Source organism: Peromyscus californicus, unplaced genomic scaffold (genome assembly GCF_007827085.1).
Source record: "Peromyscus californicus insignis strain IS unplaced genomic scaffold, ASM782708v3 Scaffold_10__1_contigs__length_136768540, whole genome shotgun sequence".
NCBI lineage: Eukaryota > Metazoa > Chordata > Mammalia > Rodentia > Cricetidae > Peromyscus > Peromyscus californicus.
Genome location: NW_026294391.1, coordinates 112804250 through 112827194, shown reverse-complemented (window position 1 = coordinate 112827194; position 22945 = coordinate 112804250). Strand labels below are relative to the sequence as shown.

Below are 22945 nucleotides of genomic sequence, written 5' to 3'. Positions count from 1 at the left end.
CTGTGCCTATGGATCGGGAGGTAGTTTTCAACTACTGCTCCAGAGTCTGCTGGCATGCCACCGTGTTTGCTGCCATGATGATAATGGCCTAAACCTCGGACACTGAAACAAGCCCCAGATTAAGTGCTTTCTCTTGTAATAGTCGCTTTGATCACGGTGTCTCTTTACATCACTAGAACAATGGCTAAGATAGTTAGGCTGTGGTTCAAGTCATATAGTTAAAATAAGGAACCAGTTGTAGGCCAAATTTAACATACACACTATTTGACACTTTTTTTTATTTTCCCAACCTAATATTTTATTAATCATTTGAGAATGTCATACAACAAACCTCAATCACACTTGCTTCCCATTCCCAGGTCCACCCTCCCACCCTTGTGGCGACCTCCCCCAGAATAGAAAAAATACAATATAACAAGTCCAATCTGTGTTACCCTTATACTCATTGGAGCATGGTCAAACTTGCAGTGGCCAGCCCCTTAAAAAGGAGTTCTTCCCCAACCCCTGCCTGAAGCCATCAACTATGAAGAGTTACATATAGTATTTTTATTACAACTTTCAAGGATTCTCCAATAATATCCTGTCTGGATTTTCTTTTTTGGGGGGATGGTGGCACAGAAGCCTTCAATGTCTGTCTGAATTTCAGTTGTGATTCTACAGTCATTGATACCACCGCAAAAGAAGCTCCCTGCCAGTAGAAGTCAGTGGAAGCACAGATCACGGACTTCCACATGGTTTCCAGTAGCAGAATGGATCATAGACTTCTACAGGTTTTCCAGCAGCAGCACAGATCATTGTCCACAAGATTTCTGGTGACAGCTTGGATAACTGACATCCATCTGGTCCATGACATCAACACAGATCACCAACATATCATGTATGCGGGAGGCATCACAGATCACTATCAGGATGCCTTCTTGTGGCAGTGCTAACCACAGACATGACACATTCTCCATCAGCATCTGGGTCATGGATATTCAACTGGCCTTCAGCATGCAGTCCAGAGCATGAACATAAACATAGTTTTTGGTGGCAGCAAGGACAAAGATGTCAACATGGTCTCCAGCACCAGGATGGCTTAATGATATCAAAATAGTTTCTGTTGACAGCTCAGATCATTTATATTGATCTAATCCCCAGCAGCAGCACAGACTACAATCATCATGGACATCATTATGGATTCAGGTGGCAACATGGACAATGGACATCCACAAGGTCTAAGATTCCAACAAAGACTATGGCCATAAACATGGTTATCAGCGGCAGCATGAATGAGTGACATCAACATAATTTCAGATGTTAAGTCAGATAATGGACATCCACATGATCAAAACAGGGAACAAAGATCAGTGACATCAACAAGGTTGGTTTCCTGTGGCAGATCATGTACATCATCTTAGTTTCAGGTGGCAGACAAATCACAGAAATCAACATTGTATACATTGCCAACATAAGACACTTACCTGAAGTGGGTCTCAGGTGGTAGTATGCACCACTGATTTCAGCATTGTCTCAGATGATAACAGACTACAGACAGCAGTATGGTTACAAGTGGAAGCAAGTTTCAGTAGCATCAACATGGTTGACAGCAATAGCAAAGATCAGTGACATCAACAAAGTTTCAGGTGACAGGTCGAATCATGGATATCAGCAAGGTTAAGACAGGCAGTGAGAATAAGTCATACCAACATGGTTGCCTGTGTCAGTATAGATCATGGATATCAACTTGGTTTCAGGTGGCAGACAGATCATGGAAATCAATATTGTACACATGAGTGGCACAGGAAACTTACTTGAACTGGGTCTCAGGTAGCAGTATGGACGAATGACTTCAACATTGTTTCTGATGACACTGCACACTGCAGACATCAATATGGTTACAGGTGGTAGCAAAGTTCAGTAACCTCAACATGGTTGACAGCTACAACATAGATCAGTAACATCAACAAAGTTTTGGATGGTAGGTTGGATGATGAACATCAACATGGTTAGAAGATGCAGCAAAGAACAGTGACATCAATATGATTTCCTGCAGTGGCATGCATCAAGAGTATTAAATTAGTTCTGGATGGCATGTGGAATCAAGGAAATCAACATTATTTATGTTGGCAGGACACAATACTTACCTCAATGTGGTCTCAGGTGGAAGGACAGAACATGGACATCAACATCGCATCCAGGGGCAACAAGGACCTCAGGCATCGCCATGGCTCCCTGAAGCAGTAGGGGTTGAATGGTAGGTCAGATCATGGGCAGCAACATAGCTAGCAGAGGCAGCAAGGTTCAGAGACATCAAAATGTTTGCCACTGGCAGTACAAATCAGTGATATCAACACAGGTTTGGGGGGCAAAACAAATCCAAGACAACAACATGGTTAACAAAGGCAGCACAGATCAGGGATAGCAGCATGGTTACTGGTAAAGTATGGAACAAGGACATCAACATGGTCTCTGGTGGTATCAAAGACAAAGACTATCAATGTAGCTTTCAGAATGAGTAGGATCATGGAAATGACATGGTGTCCAGTGGAAAGAGAGACTAGATATGTCAACACAGTTATCAGTGGCAGCATAGCCTCTGCTGTCACACTGAGACAGGAATATCAACATGCTTACCAGAAGTAGGAAGGATCCATAACATCAACATAGTTTTGAATGGAGGGTTGGCTCATGGATATCAACATAGTTAAAACATGCAGCAAGGATCAGTGACATCAATGTGGTGGCCTGAAGAAGCATGGGTGATGAAGTACAACTTAGATTTGGATAGTAGGTTAGATCAAGAAGAAGAACATACTTTACAGTGGCAACAAAAAACATTTACCTCAGCATGGATTCAGGAGTCAGAACAGAACATTGACATCAAGATCATATCCCTGAGCACCAAGAACCACAGGCATCAACATGGCTTCCAGAAGCAGTAGGGACAGCATGGTGGGTCAGATCGTGGTAATTAACATGATAAACAAAAGAAGCAAGAATCAGTGGTATCAACATGGTTCCAGGGACAGAATGAATTACAGATATCAACTTAAGTTCCAATGGCAGATCAACTCATGGAAATCAATATTCTTCATGTTGGCAACACAGAAAACTTACCTCAGCATGGTCTCAGGTGGCAGGTCAGACCATTAACATCAACATCTTATCCAGGAGCAAAACATAACCATAAGGCATCAACATGAACTTCAAACCAAAAGGAATAGCACAGAAAGGTTCATGAACATGATAAAGAGGACAGCAGGCATCAATGTCATCAACAAGGTTGTAGGTGGTAGCATGTAAGTATCAATAGTTTCAGATGGTAGCTGAGATCATGGCAATTAACATTCATCATGTTGGCAGCACAGAACTCTTGCATCAATAGGGTTTCCGGTAGCAGAAGATCTCCATGGATATGGACATCAATGTCATATCTACAGTAAGAAAGACCACAAGCATGAACAAGGCTTCCAGAAATAGTAGGAAGAGCATGGTAGGTCATCCAATCATGGACATCAATTTGGTTAACAGAGGCACATGGGATAAATGACATCAAAATGGTTTCAGGTGGCATCATGAATTATGGATTTCATCTTACATTTGGATGGTGGGTTAAATCTTGCAAATTAACATTCTGCATGTTGGTAACACAGAATAATAATTTAATACAGTCAAAAGGGGCAGGAGAGATCTTGGAAATCAACAATGTATGTAGTGGTTAAGAAGGACCACAGGCATCTACATGGCTTCCAGAAGAAGCAGGAATAGCATGATGTCCTATGTTAGACATCAATTTGATTAACAGAGTAGAATCAATGACATCAACATGGTTGCAGGCGGCAGCATGAATCATAGATATCAACTTATTTTCAGACTGCAGATTAAATCTTGAAAATTAACGTTTTTCTCATTCACAAAACAATGGCAGGAAAGATAGATGTAAACTTCATATTAAGCAGCAAGAAGAACTACAGGCATTAACTTGCCTCCCAGAAATAGTAGGAATACCATGGAATGTCTGACCATGGACATCAAAACTGTTAAGAGGGAGCAGGAAACAATGGAATCAACATGTTTATAGACAGCAGCATGAATTATGGATATTAATTTAGTTTCAGATGGTAGTTGATTTCTAGTAAATTTACTTTGTTCATGTTAGAATAACAGAAAATTTATCTTAATATGGTCATAATTGTCCACACAGGTCACCAATACCAAGACGTTATCCATTGGTTACAAGGAGCATGGGAATCAACATGGCTTCCAAAAGGAATAAGAATAGCATGGAAGTTCTGATCATAAGCATCAACATGGTTAACAGAGACAAGTGGGATCAATAAAATGACCATGGATTCAGGTGACACCAAGAATTATGGGTATGAAATTAGTTTCCAAGATCAGTGAAATCGTGGAACTTAACATTTCAATGGTTAAATCTTGGAACTTAATATTCTTCATGTTGGTGAGAGAACGTTTAATTTAACAAGGTCAAAGACAGCAGGAGAGATCACAAAAAACAATACGGTATCTACTGGTACAAAAATGATGGGCATCATCATGGATTTCAAATGTACTAGGAATATCATAATTAGAATCATAAACACCAATATGTCCAACAGAGGCAGGAGGGATCAATGACTTCAACATGTTTGGAGGTGGCACCATTCATTCTGTATATAAACTTAGTTTCAGTTGGTGGTTAAATTCTTGGAAATTAATGTTCTTCACATTGACAGCACAGAACCCTTACATTAACATTGTCACAGATGGCAAGAGTTCAAGAAATTCTATATGGAATATACTGGCAAGAAGGACCACAATCATCCAAATGGCTTCTAGTAATGCCAGAAATACCATAAGACATAGGATCCTGGATATCTACATGTTTACCAGATGCAGCAGGGATAAATGAATTCAATTTATATGGAGGTAGCGGTAAGTATTCCAGATATCAACTTTGCTTCAGTTGGTAATTCAGTTCATGGAAATTTACATTCTTCATGTTGGAAAAATGTACACTTACCTTAATATGGCCATAAGGGGCCAGAGAGGTCATGGCAATCAAGATGTTATCCCATGAAAACGAAGACCACATGCATCAACATGACTTACAGAACAAATAGGAATGCCAGCAGGTCATTTCATAGACATCAACAACGTAAACAGTGGCAGCAGGGGTCAATGACATCAGCACGAGTGCAGGTGTAAACATGAAGTACAGATACCAGCTAAGTTAAGAAAGGTTCATTATATCTTAGGAATTACCGTTGAATATGTTGCCAAAAAGAACACTTACATTAAAATGGTCACTTGTAGCAGGAGAGATCATGGAAATCAACCTGGTGTCCAGTGGTAAGAAGATCATGAGCATCAACATTGCTTCCAGAATGAGTAGGAATAGCATTGTGGGTCCAATCGTGGACATGAACATTTTTAAGAGACTCAGCTGAGATTAAAGACCTCAACTTGTTTGGAGGTAGCAGCATGTATTCAGGATATTAACTCAGTTTCTGTTAGTATTTCAATTCTGGTAAATTACATTCTTCATATGAGTAACACAGAACACTTACAAAAATAAGGTGATAAGGGAATGGAGAATTCAAAGCAATCAAGGTGTTATCCCCTGGTAACAAGGACCACATGAATCAACATGGCTTACAGAACTAACAGATGCATTGGAGGTGCATTCATAGACATCAACAGGGTTAACAGTGGCAACAGGGATAAAGGATATCAGCATGGTAGGAGGTGGCAGCATGAATTATGGATATTTGCTTAGTTACCAATGCTTGATAAATCTTGGAAATTACCATTCTACACATTGCCAAAAAGGAACACTTGCCTTAATATGGCCATAAGGGGCCAGAGAATATATGGCAAACAAGATATTAACCCATGGTAAAAAGGACCGACTGCAACAACATGGCTTACAGAACCAATAGGAATGCATGGGAGCTCCATTCATTAATATCAACAGGGTTTGCAAAGGCAGCAGTGATCAATGACATCAGCATGGCTGCAGGTGACAGCATGAATTATGTGTATCAGTTACCAAAAGTTGGTTAAATCTTGGAAATTACCATGCTATACATTGGCAACAAGAAACACCTATATTAACATGACCACCAGTATCAGGAGAGATTATGTAAACCAACATGATGTCAAGTTGTTTACAAAAACATGAGCATTAACACTGCTACCAGAAGTAGTAGGAAAAGCATTGTACTTCTAAACATGGATATACATATGGGTAACAGAATTAGCAGGGATCAATTAAATCCACAAGGTTTCAAGTGGCAACATGTTGAATGGTTAGCCACATAGTTAACTTTGGTAATTGAGATGAGGAAAATAAACTTTCTTCATAATGGAAAGACTGAACATGGTCTCAAGTAGCAGGACAAATGGACATCAACATCAGATCCATAGTAAGAAAAGAACCCTGGCATCAACATGCTTCCAGAAATAGTAGGAATAGCATGATATGTCTTCTCATGGACATATACATGTCTAATAGATGCAGCAGGGATGAATGAATTCAATTTGGTTGGAGGTGACAACAAGTATTCCTGGTATAAACTTAGTTTCAGTTGGAATTATGTTCTTAGAAATTTACATTTTTTATTTTGGCAACACAGAACATTTACATTAATATGGTCAAAAGGAGCCAGAGAGTTAATGGCAATCAACATGTTATCCCATGGTAACAGGGACCACATGCATCAATATGGCTTACAGAAACAATAGGAATGCTAGGCAGGTCCTTTCATAGACATCATCAAGGTTAACAGAGGAAACAGAGGTCAATGACATCAACATGGGTGCAGGTGGCAGGATGAATTACAGATATTAGCTAAGTTCATTAAATCTTGGAAATTAACATTCTATATATTGCCAAAAAGGTACACTTACCTTAATATGGTCACATGTAATTGGAGAGATCATCGAAGTCAACATGGTGTGTAGTGGTAAGAAGTACATGAGCATCAACATTGCTTCCAGAAGGAGTAGGAATAGCATTGTGGTTCCAATCATGGACATGCACATGTTTAAGAGACTCAGCTGGGATTAATGACCTCAACTTGTTTTGAGGTAGCAGCATGTATTCAGTATATTAACTTAGTTTCTGCTAGTATATCAATTCTTGGAAATTATATTCTTTATATGGGCAACACAAAACACTTACATGAATAAGGTGATAAGGGGATGGAGAATTCAAAGCAGTCAAGGTGTTATTCCACGGTAATAATGACCACATGCATGAACATGTCTTACAGAACCAATAGGAATGCATTGGAGGTGCATTCATAGACAACAACAGGATTAACAGTGGCAACAGGGATCAATGAAATCAGCATGGTTGGAGGTTGCCGCATGAATTAGGGATATCTGCTTAGTTACCAATACTTGTTAAGTATTGGAAATTGGAATTCTACACATTGCCAAAAAGGAACACTTGACTTAATATGGCCATATGGGGCTGGAGAATTTACGGCAAACAAGATGTTAACTCATGCTATAAAGACCACCTGCATCAACATGGCTTACAAAAACAATAGGAATGCATGGGAGCTCCATTCATTAATATCAACAGGGTTTGCAAAGGCAGCAGTGATCAATAGCATCAGCATGGCTGCAGGTGGCATCATGAATGATGTGTATCAACTTATTTACCAAAAGAGGGTTAAATCTTGGAAATTACTATTTTATACATTGGCAACAAGGAACACGTACATTAATATCATCAACGGTAGAAAAAGAGATCATGGAAATCAATATGGTGTCCATTGGTTTACAAGACCATGACCATCAAGAATGTTACCAGAAGTAGTAGGAAAAGCATTATAGTTCCAATCATGGACATCCATATGGGTAAAGGAAGCAGCAGGGATCAATTAAATCCACAAGGTTTCAGGTGGTAGCATGTTGAATGGATAGCCACATAGGTTACTATAGTAGTTGAGATCAGGGAAATTAACATTCTTCTTGTGGAAAAGACAGAACTCTTGCATCAACATGGTCTCAGGTAGGAAGACAGATGGACATCAACATCAGATCCATGGGCAAGAAAGAACCCTGGCATCAACATGGCTTCCAGAAATAGTAGGAATGGCATGGTATGTCTGCTCATGGACATTGCATGTTTAACAGATGTAGCGGGGATGAATGAATTCAATTTGGTTGGAGGTGACAGCAAGTATTCTGGATATCAACTTAGTTTCAGTTGGTATTTTTGTTCTTGGAAATTTACATTCTTTATGTTGGCAACACAAAACATATACATCAATATGGTCACAAGGGACCAGAGAGGTCATGGTAATCAAGATGTTATGCCATGGTAACAAGGACCGTATGCATCCACATGGCTTACAGAAACAATAGGAATTCCTGTCAGGTCCTTTCATAAACATCAACAAGGTTAACAGAGGCAGCAACGGTCAATGACATCAGCATGGTTGCAGGTGGCAGCATGAATTACAAATATCAGCTAAGTTAACAAAGGTTCATGAAATCTCGGAAATGACCATTCTATATATTGCCAAAAAGGAAACTTACCTTAATATGGTCACTAGTAGCAGGTGAGATCATGGAAGTCACCATGGTGTCCAGTGGTAAGAAGATCATGAGCATCAACATTGCTTCCAGAAGGAGTAATAATAGCATTGTAGTTCCAATCATGGACATACACATGTTTAAGAGACTCAGCTGGGAGTAATGAACTCAACTTGTTTGGAGGTAGCAGCATGTATTCAGGATATTAACTTAGTTTCTGTTAGTATTTCAATTCTTGGAAATTACATTTTTCATATTGCCAACACAGAACACTTGCATAAATAAGGTGATACTGTGATGGAGAATTCATAGCAATCAAGGTGTTATCCCATGGTAACAAGGACCACATGCATCAACATGGCTTACAGAACCAACAGGAATGCATGGGAGCTCCATTCATTAATATCAACAGGGTTTGCAAATGCAGCAGTGATCAATGGACATCAGCATGGCTGCAGTTGGCAGCATGAATAATGTGTATCAAGTTAGTTACCAAAAGTTGGTTAAATCTTGGAAATTATCATTCTATACATTGGCAACAAGAAACACTTACCTTACGGTGGTGACTTGTAGCAGGAGAGATCATAGAAATCAACATGGTGCCCAGTATAAGAAGATAATGAGCATCAACATTGCTTCCAGAAATAGTAGGAATGGTATTGTGCCTCCAATCATGGACATCCACATGGTTAACAGAAGCAGTAGGGATGAATTATATCCACAGTGTTTCAGGTGGCAAAATGTAGAATGGATAGCCACACAGTTTACTTTGGTACTTGAGATCAGAGAAATTAACTTTCTTCATGATGGAAAGACAACACTTGCACCAACATGGTGTCAGGTAGGAGGACAGATAGACATCAACATTATATCCATGTGCAAGAAAGAACCCTGGCATCAATGTTGCTTCCAGAAATAGTAGGAATAGCATGGTATGTCTGCTCAGGAACATCCACATGTTTAACAGATGGAGCAGGGATGAATGAATTCGATTTTTTTGGAGGTGACAGCAAATATTCTGGGTATCAACTTAGTTTCAGTTGGTATTTCAATTCTTGGAAATTTACATTCTTTATGATGGCAACACAGAACCCTTCCATCAATATGGTCATAAGGGGCCAGAGAGGTCATGGCAATCAAAATGTTATCCCATGGTAACAAGGACCATATGCATCAACATGGCTTACAGAAACAACAGGAATACATTGGAGGTGCATTCATAGACATCTACAGGATTAACAGTTGCAACAGGGATCAATGACATCAACATGGTTGGAGATGGCATCATGAATTTTGGATAACTGCTTAGTTACAAATGCTTGTTAAATCTTGGAAACTACCATTCTACACATTGCCCAAAAGGAACACTAGCCTTAATATGGCCATAAGAGGCTGGAGAATTTATGGCAATCAAGATGTTAACTCATGGTATAAAGGACCACCTGCATCAACATGGCTTACAAAAACAATAGGAATACATGGGAGCTCCATTCATTAATATCAGCAGCGTTGGCAAAGGAAGCAATGATCAATGACCTCAGTATGGCCGAAGGTGGCAGCATGAATTATGTGTATCAACTTAGTTACCAAAAGTTGGTTAAACCTTGGAAATTATCATTCTATACATTGGCAACAAGGAACCCTTATATTAACATCACCACCTCTAGCAACACAGATCATGGAAGTCAACATGGTGTCCAGTGGTTTATAAGACCATGAGCATCAACACTGCTACCAGAAGTAGTAGGAAAAGCATTATAGTTCCAATCATGGACATCCATATGGGTAATGGAAGCAGCTGGGATCAATTGAATACACAAAATATCAGGTGGCAGCATGTAGAATGGACAGCCACATAGTTTACTCTGGTAGTTGAGATTAAAGAAATTATCAATCTTCACGATGGAAAGATAGAATTCTTGTATCAACATGGTTTCAGGTAGCAGGACAGATAGACATCAACATCAGATCCATGGGCAAGAAAGAACCCTGGCATCAATGTGGCTTCCAGAAATTGTAGGAATACCATCATATGTCTGCTCATGGACATCCACATGTTTAAAAGATGCAGTAGGGATGAATGAATTCAATATGTGTGGAGATGATAGCAAGAATTCCGGATATCAAATTAGCTTCAGTTGGTATTTTTGTTCTTGGAAATTTACATTCTTTATGTTGGCAACAAAAAATACTTACATTATTACGGTCATATGGGGCCAGAGAGATCATGGCAACCAAGATGTTATACCATGGTAACAAGGACCAGATGGATCAACATGGCTTACTGAAACAATGGGAATTCCTGTCATACATTATCAACAAGGTTAACAGAGGCAGCAACGGTCAATGACACTACATGGGTGCAGGTGGCAACATGAATTACAGATATTAGCTAAGTTAAAAAAGGCTCATTAAATCTCAGAAATTACCATTCTATATATTGCCAAAAAGGTACACTTACCTTAATATGGTCACTTGTAATTGGAGAGATCATCGAAGTCAACATGGTGTGTAGTGGTAAGAAGTACATGAGCATCAACATTGCTTCCAGAAGGAGTAGGAATAGCATTGTGGTTCCAATCATGGACATGTACATGTTTAAGAGACTCAGCTGGGATTAATGACCTCAACTTGTTTTGAGGTAGCAGCATGTATTCAGTATATTAACTTAGTTTCTGCTAGTATATCAATTCTTGGAAATTATATTCTTTATATGGGCAACACAAAACACTTACATGAATAAGGTGATAAGGGGATGGAGAATTCAAAGCAGTCAAGGTGTTATTCCACGGTAATAATGACCACATGCATCAACATGTCTTACAGAACCAATAGGAATGCATTGGAGGTGCATTCATAGACAACAACAGGATTAACAGTGGCAACAGGGATCAATGACCTCAGCATGGTTGGAGGATGCCTCATGAATTAGGGATATCTGCTTAGTTACCAATGCTTGTTAAGTATTGGAAATTGGAATTCTACACACTGCCAAAAAGGAACACTTGACTTAATATGGCCATATGGGGCCAGACAACATATGGCAAACAAGATATTGACCCATGGTAAAAAGGACCGACTGCAACAACATGGCTTACAGAACCAATAGGAATGCATGGGAGCTCCATTCATTAATATCAACAGGGTTTGCAAAGGCAGCAGTGATCAATGACATCAACATGGCTGCAGGGGACATCATGAATGATGTGTATCAACTTATTTACCAAAAGAGGGTTAAATCTTGGAAATTACCATTTTATACATTGGCAACAAGGAACACGTACATTAACATCATCAACATATCATCAACGGTAGAAAAAGAGATCATGGAAATCAACATGGTGTCCATTGGTTTACAAGACAATGACTATCAAGAATGTTAACAGAAGTAGTAGGAAAAGCATTATAGTTCCAATCATGGACATCCATATGGGTAACGGAAGCAGCAGGGATCAATTAATCCACAAGGTTTCAGGTGGTAGCATGTTGAATGGATAGCCACATAGTTTACTATGGTAGTTGAGATCAGGGAAATTAACATTCTTCTTGTGGAAAAGACAGAACTCTTGCATCAACATGGTCTCAGGTAGGAGGACAGATGGACATCAACATCAGATCCATGGGCAAGAAAGAACCCTGGCATCAACATGGCTTCCAGAAATAGTAGGAATTGCATGGTATGTCGGCTCATGGACATTGCATGTTTAACAGATGTAGCGGGGATGAATGAATTCAATTTGGTTGGAGGTGACAGCAAGTATTCTGGATATCAACTTAGTTTCAGTTGGTATTTTTGTTCTTGGAAATTTACATTCGTTATGTTGGCAACACAAAACATATACATCAATATCGTCATAAGGGTCCAGAGAAGTCTTGGCAATCAAGATGTTATGCCATGGTAACAAGGACCGTATGCATCCACATGGCTTACAGAAACAATAGGAATTCCTGTCAGGTCCTTTCATAGATATCAACAAGGTTAACAGAGGCAGCAACGGTCAATGACATCAGCATGGATGCAGGTGGCAGCATGAATTACAGACATCAGCTAAGTTAACAAAGGTTCATGAAATCTCGGAAATGACCATTCTATATATTGCCAAAAAGGAAACTTACCTTAATATGGTCACTAGTAGCAGGAGAGATCATGGAAGTCACCATGGTGTCCAGTGGTAAGAAGATCACGAGCATCAACATTGCTTCCAGAAGGAGTAGGAATAGCATTGTAGTTCCAATCATAGACATGCACATGTTTAATAGACTCAGCTGGGAGTAATGAACTCAACTTGTTTGGAGGTAGCAGCATGTATTCAGGATATTAACTTAGTTTCTGTTAGTATTTCAATTCTTGGAAATTACATTTTTCATATTGCCAACACAGAACACTTGCATAAATAAGGTGATACTGTGATGGAGAATTCATTGCAATCAAGGTGTTATCCCATGGTAACAAGGACCACATGCATCAACATGGCTTACAGAACCAACTGGAATGCATGGGAGCTCCATTCATTAATATCAACAGGGTTTGCAAATGCAGCAGTGATCAATGGACATCAGCATGGCTGCAGTTGGCAGCATGAATAATGTGTATCAAGTTAGTTACCAAAAGTTGGTTAAATCTTGGAAATTATTATTCTATACATTGGCAACAAGAGACACTTACCTTACGGTGGTGACTTGTAGCAGGAGAGATCATAGAAATCAACATGGTGCCCAGTATAAGAAGATAATGAGCATCAACATTGCTTCCAGAAATAGTAGGAATGGTATTGTGCCTCCAATCATGGACATCCACATGGTTAACAGAAGCAGTAGGGATGAATTATATCCACAGTGTTTCAGGTGGCAAAATGTAGAATGGATAGCCACACAGTTTACTTTGGTACTTGAGATCAGAGAAATTAACTTTCTTCATAATGGAAAGACAGAACACTTGCACCAACATGGTGTCAGGTAGGAGGACAGATAGACATCAACATTATATCCATGTGCAAGAAAGAACCCTGGCATCAAAGTGGCTTCCAGACCTAGTAGGAATAGCATGGTATGTCCGCTCAGGAACATCCACATGTTTAACAGATGGAGCAGGGATGAATGAATTCGATTTTTTTGGAAGTTACAGCAAATATTCCGGGTATCAACTTAGTTTCAGTTGGTATTTCAATTCTTGGAAATTTACATTCTTTATGATGGCAACACAGAACCCTTCCATCAATATGGTCATAAGGGGCCAGAGAGGTCATGGCAGTCAAAATGTTATCCCATGGTAACAAGGACCACATTCATCAACATGGCTCACAGAAACAACAGGAATACATTGGAGGTGCATTCATAGACATCTACAGGTTTAACAGTTGCAACAGGGATCAATGACATCAGCATGGTTGGAGATGGCATCATGAATTATGGATATCTGCTTAGTTACAAATGCTTGTTAAATCTTGGAAAATACCATTCTACACATTGCCCAAAAGGAACACTAGCCTTAATATGGCCATAAGAGGCTGGAGAATTTATGGCAATCAAGATGTTAACCCATGGTATAAAGGACCACCTGCATCAACATGGCTTACAGAACCAATAGGAATGCATGGGAGCTCCATTCATTAATACCAGCAGGGTTGGCAAAGGAAGCAGTGATCAATGACATCAGCATGACTGCAGGTGGCAGCATGAATTATGTGTATTAAATCAGTTACCAAAAGTTGGTTGTGTCATGGATATTACCATTCTATACATTGGCAATGAGGAAGGTCTACATTAACATAATCACCTCTAGCAACAGAGGTCATGAAAATCAACATGGTGTCCAGTGGTTTACAAGACCATGAGCATCAACACTGCTACCAGAAGTAGTAGATAAAAACATTATAGTTCCAAACACAGACATCCACATGGGGAAAGGAAGCAGCAGGGATCAAGTAAATGCCCAAGGTTTCAGGTGGTAGCATGTTGAATGGACAGCCACATAGTTAACTATGGTAGTTGAGCTGAGGGAAATTAACATTCTTCATGTTGGAAAGACAGAACTCTTGCATCAACATGGTCTCAGGTAGCAGGTCAGATAGACATCAACATAAGATCCATGGCCAAGAAAAGCCCTGGCATCAATGTGACTTCCAGAAATAGGAGGAATAGCATGGTATGTTCACTCATGGACATCCACATATTTAACAGATGCAGTAGGGATGATTGAATTAAATTTGTTTGGAGGTGACAGCAAATATTCCGGATATCAACTTAGTTTCAGTTGGTATTTCAGTTCTTGGAAATTTACATTCTTTATGGTAGCAACACAGAACCCTTCCATCAATATGGTCATAAGGGCCAGAGGTCATGGCTATCAAAATGTTATCCCATGGTAACAAGGACCACATTCATCAACATGGCTTACAGAAATAACCGGAATTCATTGGAGGTGCATTCATAGACATCGACAGGGTTAACAGTGACAAAAGGGGTCCATGACATCAGCATGGTTGGAGGTGGCAGCATGAATTATGGATATCTGCTTAGTAACCAATGCTTGTACAATCTTGGAAATTACCATTCTACACATTGCCCAAAAGGAACACTTGCCTTAATATGGCCATAAGATGCTGGAGAATTTATGACAATCAAGATGTTAACCCATGGTATAAAGGACCACCTTCATCAACATGGCTTACAGAACCAATAGAAATGCAGGGGAGCTCCATTCATTAATATAAGCAGTGTTTGCAAAGGCAACAGTGATCAATGACATCAGCATGACTACAGGTGGCAGCATGAATTATGTGTATTAACTTAGTTACCAAAAGGTGGTTAAATCTTGGAAATTACCATTCTATACATTGGCAACAAGGAACGCTTACATTAACATCATCACCTCTAGCAACAGAGATCATGGAAATCAACATGGTGTTCTGTGCTTTATAAGACCATGAGCATCAGCACTGCTACCAGAAGTAGTAGGAAAAGAATTATAGTTCCAATCATGGACATCCATATCGGTAACAGAAGCAGCCGGGATCAATGAATTCACAAAGTATCAGGGGCAGCATGTAGAATGGATAGCCACATATATTACTATTTTTATTTGGGTTCAGAGAAATTAACATTCTTCATGTTGGAAAGACAGATCTTTGCATCAACATGGTCTCAGGTAGCAGAAGAGATAGATAGCAACATCAGATCCATTGGCAAGAACGAACCCTGGCATCAGTGTGGCTTCCAGAAATAGTAGGAATAGCACGGTATGTCCACTCATGGACATCTGCATGTTTAACAGATGCAACAGGTATGAATGAATTCAATTTGTTTGGATGTGACAGCAAGTATTCCGTATATAAACTTAGTTTCAGTTGGTATTTTTGTTCTTGGAAATTTACATCTTTACGTTGGCAATACAAAACATATACATCAATATGGTCATAAGGATCCAGAGAAGTCATGGCAATCAAGATGTTATGCCACGGTAACAAGGACCATATGCATCAACATGGCTTACAGAAACAATAGGAATTTCTATCAGGTCCTTTCACAGACATCAACAAGGTTAACAGAGGCAGCAGCGGTCAGTGACATCAGCATGGGTGCAGGAGGCAGCATGAATTACAGATATTAGCTAAGTTAACAAAGGTTCATGAAATCTCGGAAATGACCATTCTATATATTGCCAAAAAGGAAACTTACCTTAATATGGTCACTTGTAGCAGGAGAGATCATGGAGTCACACCATGGTGTCCAGTGGTAAGAAGATCATGAGCATCAACATTGCTTCCAGAAGGAGTAGGAATAGCATTGTAGTTCCAATCATGGACATACACATGTTTAAGAGACTCAGTTGGGATTTATAACCTCAACTTGTTTAGAGGTAGCAGCATGCATTCAGGATATTAACTTAGTTTCTGTTAGTATTTCAATTCTTGGAAATTACATTTTTCATATTGCCAACACAGAACACTTGCATAAATAAGGTGATACTGTGATGGAGAATTCATAGCAATCAAGGTGTTATCCCATGGTAACAAGGACCACATGCATCAACATGGCTTACAGAAAAAAAAGGAATGCATGCGAGCTACATTCATTAATATCAAAAGGGTTTATAAAGGCAGCAGTGATCAATGACATCAGCATGACTGCAGGTGGCAGTATGAATAATGTGTATCAAGTTAGTTACCAAAGTTAGTTAAATCTTTGAAATTATCATTCTATACATTGACAACAACGAACACTTACCTAAAATGGTGACTTGTAGCAGGAGAGATCATAGCAATCAATATAGTGCCCAGTAGTAAGAAAATGAGCATCAACGTTGCTTCCAGAAGTAGTAGGAATGGTATTGTGCCTCCAATCATGGACATCCACATGATTAACAGAAGCAGTAGGGATGTATTATATCCACAGTGTTTCAGGTGGCAAAATGTAGAATGGATAGCCACACAGTTTACTTTGGTACTTGAGATCAAAGAAATTAACTTTCTTCACGATGGAAAGACAGAACACTTGCACCAACATGGTGTCAGGTAGGAGGACAGATAGACATCAACATCAGATCCATGGGCAAGAAAGAACCCTGGCATCAAAGTGGCTTCCAGACCTAGTAGGAATAGCATGGTATGTCCGCTCAGGAACATCCACATGTTTAACAGACGGAGCAGGGATGAATGAATTTGATTTGTTTTGAGGTGACAGCAAATATTCCGGATATCACATTAGTTTCACTTGGTATTTCAATTATTGGAAATTTACATATTTTATGATGGCACACAGAACCCTTCCATCAATTTGATCATAATGGGCCAGAGAGGTCATGGCAATCAAAATGTTATCCCATGGTAACAAGGACCACATTCATCAACATGGCTTACAGAAAAAACCGGAATGCTATGCAGGTGCATTCATAGTCATCAACAGGGTTAACTTTGGCAAAGGGGTCAATGACATCAGCATGGTTGGAGGTGGCAGCATGAATTATGGATAACTGCTTAGTAACCAATGCTTGTTCAATCTTGGAAATTACCATTCTACACATTGCCCAAAAGGAACACTTGCCTTAATATGGCCATAAGAGGCTGGAGAATTTATGGCAATCAAGATGTTAACCCATGGTATAAAGGACCACCTGCATCAACATGGCTTACAGAACCAATAGAAACGCAGGGGAGCTCCATTCATTAATATAAGCAGGGTTTGCAAAGGCAGCAGTGATCAATGACATCAGCATGGCTGCAGGTGGGAGCATGCATTCATTATGTGTATCAACTTAGTTACCAAAAGTTGGTTAAATCTTGGAAATTACCATTCTATACATTGGCAACAAGGAAAGTCTACATTAACATAATCACCTGTAGAAACAGATATTATGAAAATCAACATGGTTTCCAGTGGTTTACATGACCTTGAGCATCAATACTGCTACCAGAAGTAGTAGGAAAAGCATTAAAGTTCCAATCGTGGACATCCATATGGGTAACGGAAGCAGCAGGAATCAATTATTTCCACAAGATTTCAGGTGGTAGCATTTTGAATGGATAGCCACATAGTTTACTATGATAGTTGAGATCAGGGAAATTAACATTCTTCATGTTCGAAAGACAGATATCTTGCATCAACATGGTCTCAGGTAGCAGGACAGATAGACATCAACATCAGATCCATGGGCAAGAAAGAACCCTGGCATCAATGTGGCTTCCAGAAATAGTAGGAGCTGCATGATATATCCACTCATGGACATCCACATGTTTAAAAGATGCAGCAGGGATGAATGAATTCAATTTGGTTGGAGGTGACAGCAAGTATTCTGGATATCAACTTAGTTTCAGTTGGTATTTCAGTTCTTGGATATTTATATTCTTTATGTTGGCAACACAGAACATTTCCATTAATATGGTGATAAGGTGCCAAAGAGGTCATGGAAATGAAGATGTCATCCAATGGTAACAAGGAACACATGCATCAACATGGATTACAGAACCAATAGGAACCCATGGCAGTTCCTTTCATAGACAACAGGGTTAACAGAGGACGCAGCAGTAAATAACAGCATCATGGTTCCAGGTGGCACATGAATTACAGATATTAGCAAAGTTAACAAAGGTTCATTAAACCTTGGGAATTACCATTCTATATATTGCCATAAAGAAACACTTACCTTAATATTGTCACTTGTAGTAGGAGAGATCATGGAAGTCACCATGGTGTCCAGTGGTAAGAAGATCATGAGCATCAACATTGGTTCCAGGAGGAGTAGGAATAGCATTGAAGTTCCAATCATGGACACGCATAAGTTTAAGAGACTTAGCTGGTATTAAAGACCTCAACTTATTTGGAGGTAACAGCATGTCTTTAGGATATTATGTTAGTTTCTATTGGTATTTCAATTCTTGAAAATTACATTATTCATATTGGCAATACAGAACACTTACATTAAGGTCATAAGGGGATGGAGAATTCAAAGTCATCAAGGTGTTATCCCATGGTAACAAGAACCACATGCATCAAAATAGCTTACAGAACATATAGGAATGCATGGGAGTTCCATTCATTAATATCAACAGGGTTTGCAAAGGCATCATGATCAATTATTAGAAACACATTAGCATGGCTGCAGGTGGCAGTATGAATTATGTGTATCAACTTAGTTACCAAAAGTTAGTTAAATCTTAGAAATTACCATTCTATATATTGGCAACAACAAACACTTATCTTAAGGTGGTGACTTGTAGCAGGAGAGATCATAGAAATAAACATGGTGCCAAGTGGTAAGAAGATAATGAGCATCAACATTGCTTGCAGAAGTAATAAGAATGGCATTGTTCCTCTAATCATGGACATCCATATGGTTAACAGAAGCAGTATGGATATATTATATCCACAGTGTTTCAGGTGGCAGAATGTAGAATGAATAGCTACACAGTTTACTTTGTTAGTTAAGATCAGAGAAATTAACTTTCTTCATGATGAAAAGATAGAAAGAACTCTTTTACCAACATTGTGTCAGGTAGGAGGACAGATAGACATCAACATCAGATCCATGGACAAAGAAGAATGCTGGCATCACCATGGTTTCCAGAAATAGGAGGAATAGCATGGTATGTCTGCTGATGGACATCCACATTTTTAACAGATGCAGAAGGGATAAATGAATTCAATTTGTTTGGAGGTGACAAATATTCCGGATATCAACTTGGTTTCATGTTGTATTTCAATTCTTGGAAATTCACATTCTTCATGTTGGAAACACAGAACAATTCTATCAATATGGTCATGAGGGGCCAGAGAGGTCATGGCAATCAAAATGTTATATCATGTTAATAATGATCACATGCATCAACATGGCTTACAGAAACAAGAGGAATGCATTGGAGGTGCATTCATAGACATCAACTGGGTTAACAGTGACAACAGGGGTCAATGACATCAGCATGGTTGGAGGTTGCAGCATGAATTATGGATATCTGCTTAGTGACCCATGCTTGTTAAATCTTGAAAATTACCATTCCACATATTGCCAAAAAGAAACACTTGCCTTTATATGGCCATAAGGGGCTGGAGAATTTACGGTAATCAAGATGTTAACCCATGGTATAAAGGACCACCTGTATGAACATGGCTTACAGAACCAATAGGAAAGCATCGGAGCTCCATTCATTAATATCGTCAGGGTTTGCAAAGGCAGCAGTGATCAATGACTTTAGCATGGCTTCAGATAGCAGCATGAATTATGTGTATCAACTTTATTTACCAAGAGTTGGTTAAATCTTGGAAATTACCGTTCTATACATTGGCAACAAGGATCACTTACATTAACATCATCACTTCTCGCAACAGAGATCATGGAAATCAACATGATTTCCAGTGGTTTACAATAACATGAGCATCAACACTGCTACCCAAAGTAGTAGGAAAAGTATTATAGTTCCAATTATGGACATCCATATGGATAACAGAAGAAGCAGGGATCAATTGAATCCACAAGGTATCAGGTGGTAGCACGTAGAATAGATAGCCACATAGTTTACTATGGTAGTTAATAACAGGAAAATTAACAATTTTCATGATGGAAAGATAGAACTCTTGCATCAACATGGTCTCAGGTAGCAGGAAAGATAGACATCAACATTAGATCCATGGGCAAGAAAGAACCCTGGCATCAATGCGGCTTCCAGAAATACTAGGAATAGCATGGTATGTCTGCTCATGGACATCCGCATGTTTAACAGATGCAGCAGGGATGAATGAATTCAATTTGTTTGGAGGTGACAGCAAGTATTCCAGGTATCAACTTAGTTTCAGTTTGTATTATTGTTCCTGTAAATTTACATTCTTTATGTTGGCAACACAGACTACTTATATTAATATGGTCATAAGGGCCCAGAGCGGTCATGGCAATCAAGAAGTTATCCCACGGTTACAAGGACCATATGCATCAACATGGCTTACAGAAACAATAGTAATTCCTGTCACGCCCTTTCATAGACATCAACAAGGTTAACAAAGCAGCAGTGGTCAATGACATCAGCATGGGTGCAGGTGGCAGCATGAATTACAGATATTAGCTAAGTTAACAAAGGTTCATTAAATCTTGGGAATTACCATTCTATATATTGCCAAAAAGGTACACTTACTTTATGTGGTCACTTGTAGCAGGAGAGATCATGGAAGTCACCATGTTGTCCAGTGGTAAGAAGATCATGAGCATCAACATTGCTTCCAGAAGGAGTAGGAATAGCATTGTAGTTCCAATCATGGACATGCACATGTTTAAGAGACTCAGCTGGGATTAATGACCTCAACTTGTTTAGAGGTAGCAGCATGTATTCAGGATATTAACTTAGTTTCTGTTAGTATTTCAATTCTTGCAAATTACATTCTTCATATTGCCAACACAGAACACTTATATTAGTAAGGTCATAAGGGGATGGAGATTTCATAGCAATCAAGGTGTTATCCCATGGTAACAAGGACCACATGCATCAACAGGGCTTATACAACCAATAGGAATGCATGGGATCTTCATTCATTAATATCAATGTCTTTAGTGATCAATGGCATAAGCTTGGCTGCAGGTGGCAGTATGAATTATGTGTGTCAACTTAGTTACCAAAAGTTAGTTAAATCTTGAAAATTACCATTCTATACATTGGCAACAAGAAACACTTACCTTAAGGTGGTGACTTGTAGCAGGATAGTTCATAGAATTCAACATGGTGCCCAGTAGTAAGAATATAATTAGCATCAACATTGCTTACAGAAATACTAATGTCATTGTGCTTCCAATCATGGACATCCATATGGGTAACAGAAACAGGGATCAATTATATCCACAGGTTTTTAGGTGGCAGCATGTCGAATGGATAGCCACATAGTTTACTATGGTATTTGAGATCAGGGAAATTAACATTCTTCATGTTGGAAAGACAGAACATGGTCTCAGGTAGCAGGACAGATGGATATCACCATGAGATCCATGGGCAAGAAAGAACCCTGGCATCAACATGGTTTCCAGAAATAGTAGGAATAGCATGGTATGTCTGCTTATGGGCATCCACATGTTTAACAGATGCAGCAGGGATGAATGAATTCAATTTGGTTGGAGGTGACAGCAAATATTCTGTATATCAATTTAGTTTCAGTTTGTATTTCAGTTCTTGGAAATTTACATTCTTTGTTTTGGCAACATAGAACACTTCCATCAATATGGTCACAAGGGTCCAGAGAGGTCATGGCAGTCAAGATGTTTTCCCATGGTACCAAGGACCACATGCATCAACATGGCTTACAGAACCAACATGAATTCATTTGAGGTGCATTCATAGACATCAATAGGTTTAACAGTTGCAACGAGGATTAATGACATCAGCATGGTTGGAGATGACAGCATGAATTACGGATATCTGCTTAGTTACCAATGCTTGTTAAATAATGGAAATTACCATTCTACACATTGCCAACAGGAACACTTACATTAACATCATCACTTGTAACAGGAGACATCACAGAAATCAAAATGATGTCTAGTAGTTTACAAGATCATGAGTATCAACACTGCTATGAGAAGTAGTATGAATAGCATTGTAGTTCCAATCATGGACACCCATATGTGTAACAGAAGCAGCAGAGATCAATGAAATCCTCAAGGATTCAGGTGGCAGCATGTAGAAAGGATAGCCACATAGTTTACTTTGGTATTGAGATCAGGGAAATTAACATTCTTCATGTTGGAAAGACAGAACTCTTGTATTAACATTGTCTCAGGTAGCAGGACAGATAGAACTCCACATCAGATCCATGGGCAAGGAAGAACCCTGGTATCAACCTGGCTTCCAGAAATAGTAGGAATAGCATTGTATGTCCACTCTTGGACATCCATATGTTTCATAGACATAGCAGGGATAGTGGCATCAACTTTGTTGGTGGC

At 39.2% G+C, this 22945-nt stretch overlaps 1 long non-coding RNA gene across 1 annotated transcript; it reads right to left on the bottom strand.

The window, feature by feature from the left end:
• Positions 1-406: 406 nt before the first annotated feature.
• LOC128115978 (uncharacterized) lies at positions 407-3652 on the bottom strand. The gene is made up of 4 exons (XR_008220330.1): positions 2825-3652; positions 2617-2727; positions 2127-2214; positions 407-2029 (listed from the first exon to the last, which is right to left on the bottom strand). It is a non-coding gene; the product is annotated as an uncharacterized LOC128115978 (long non-coding RNA).
• Between the last annotated feature and the right edge of the window lie 19293 nt (positions 3653-22945).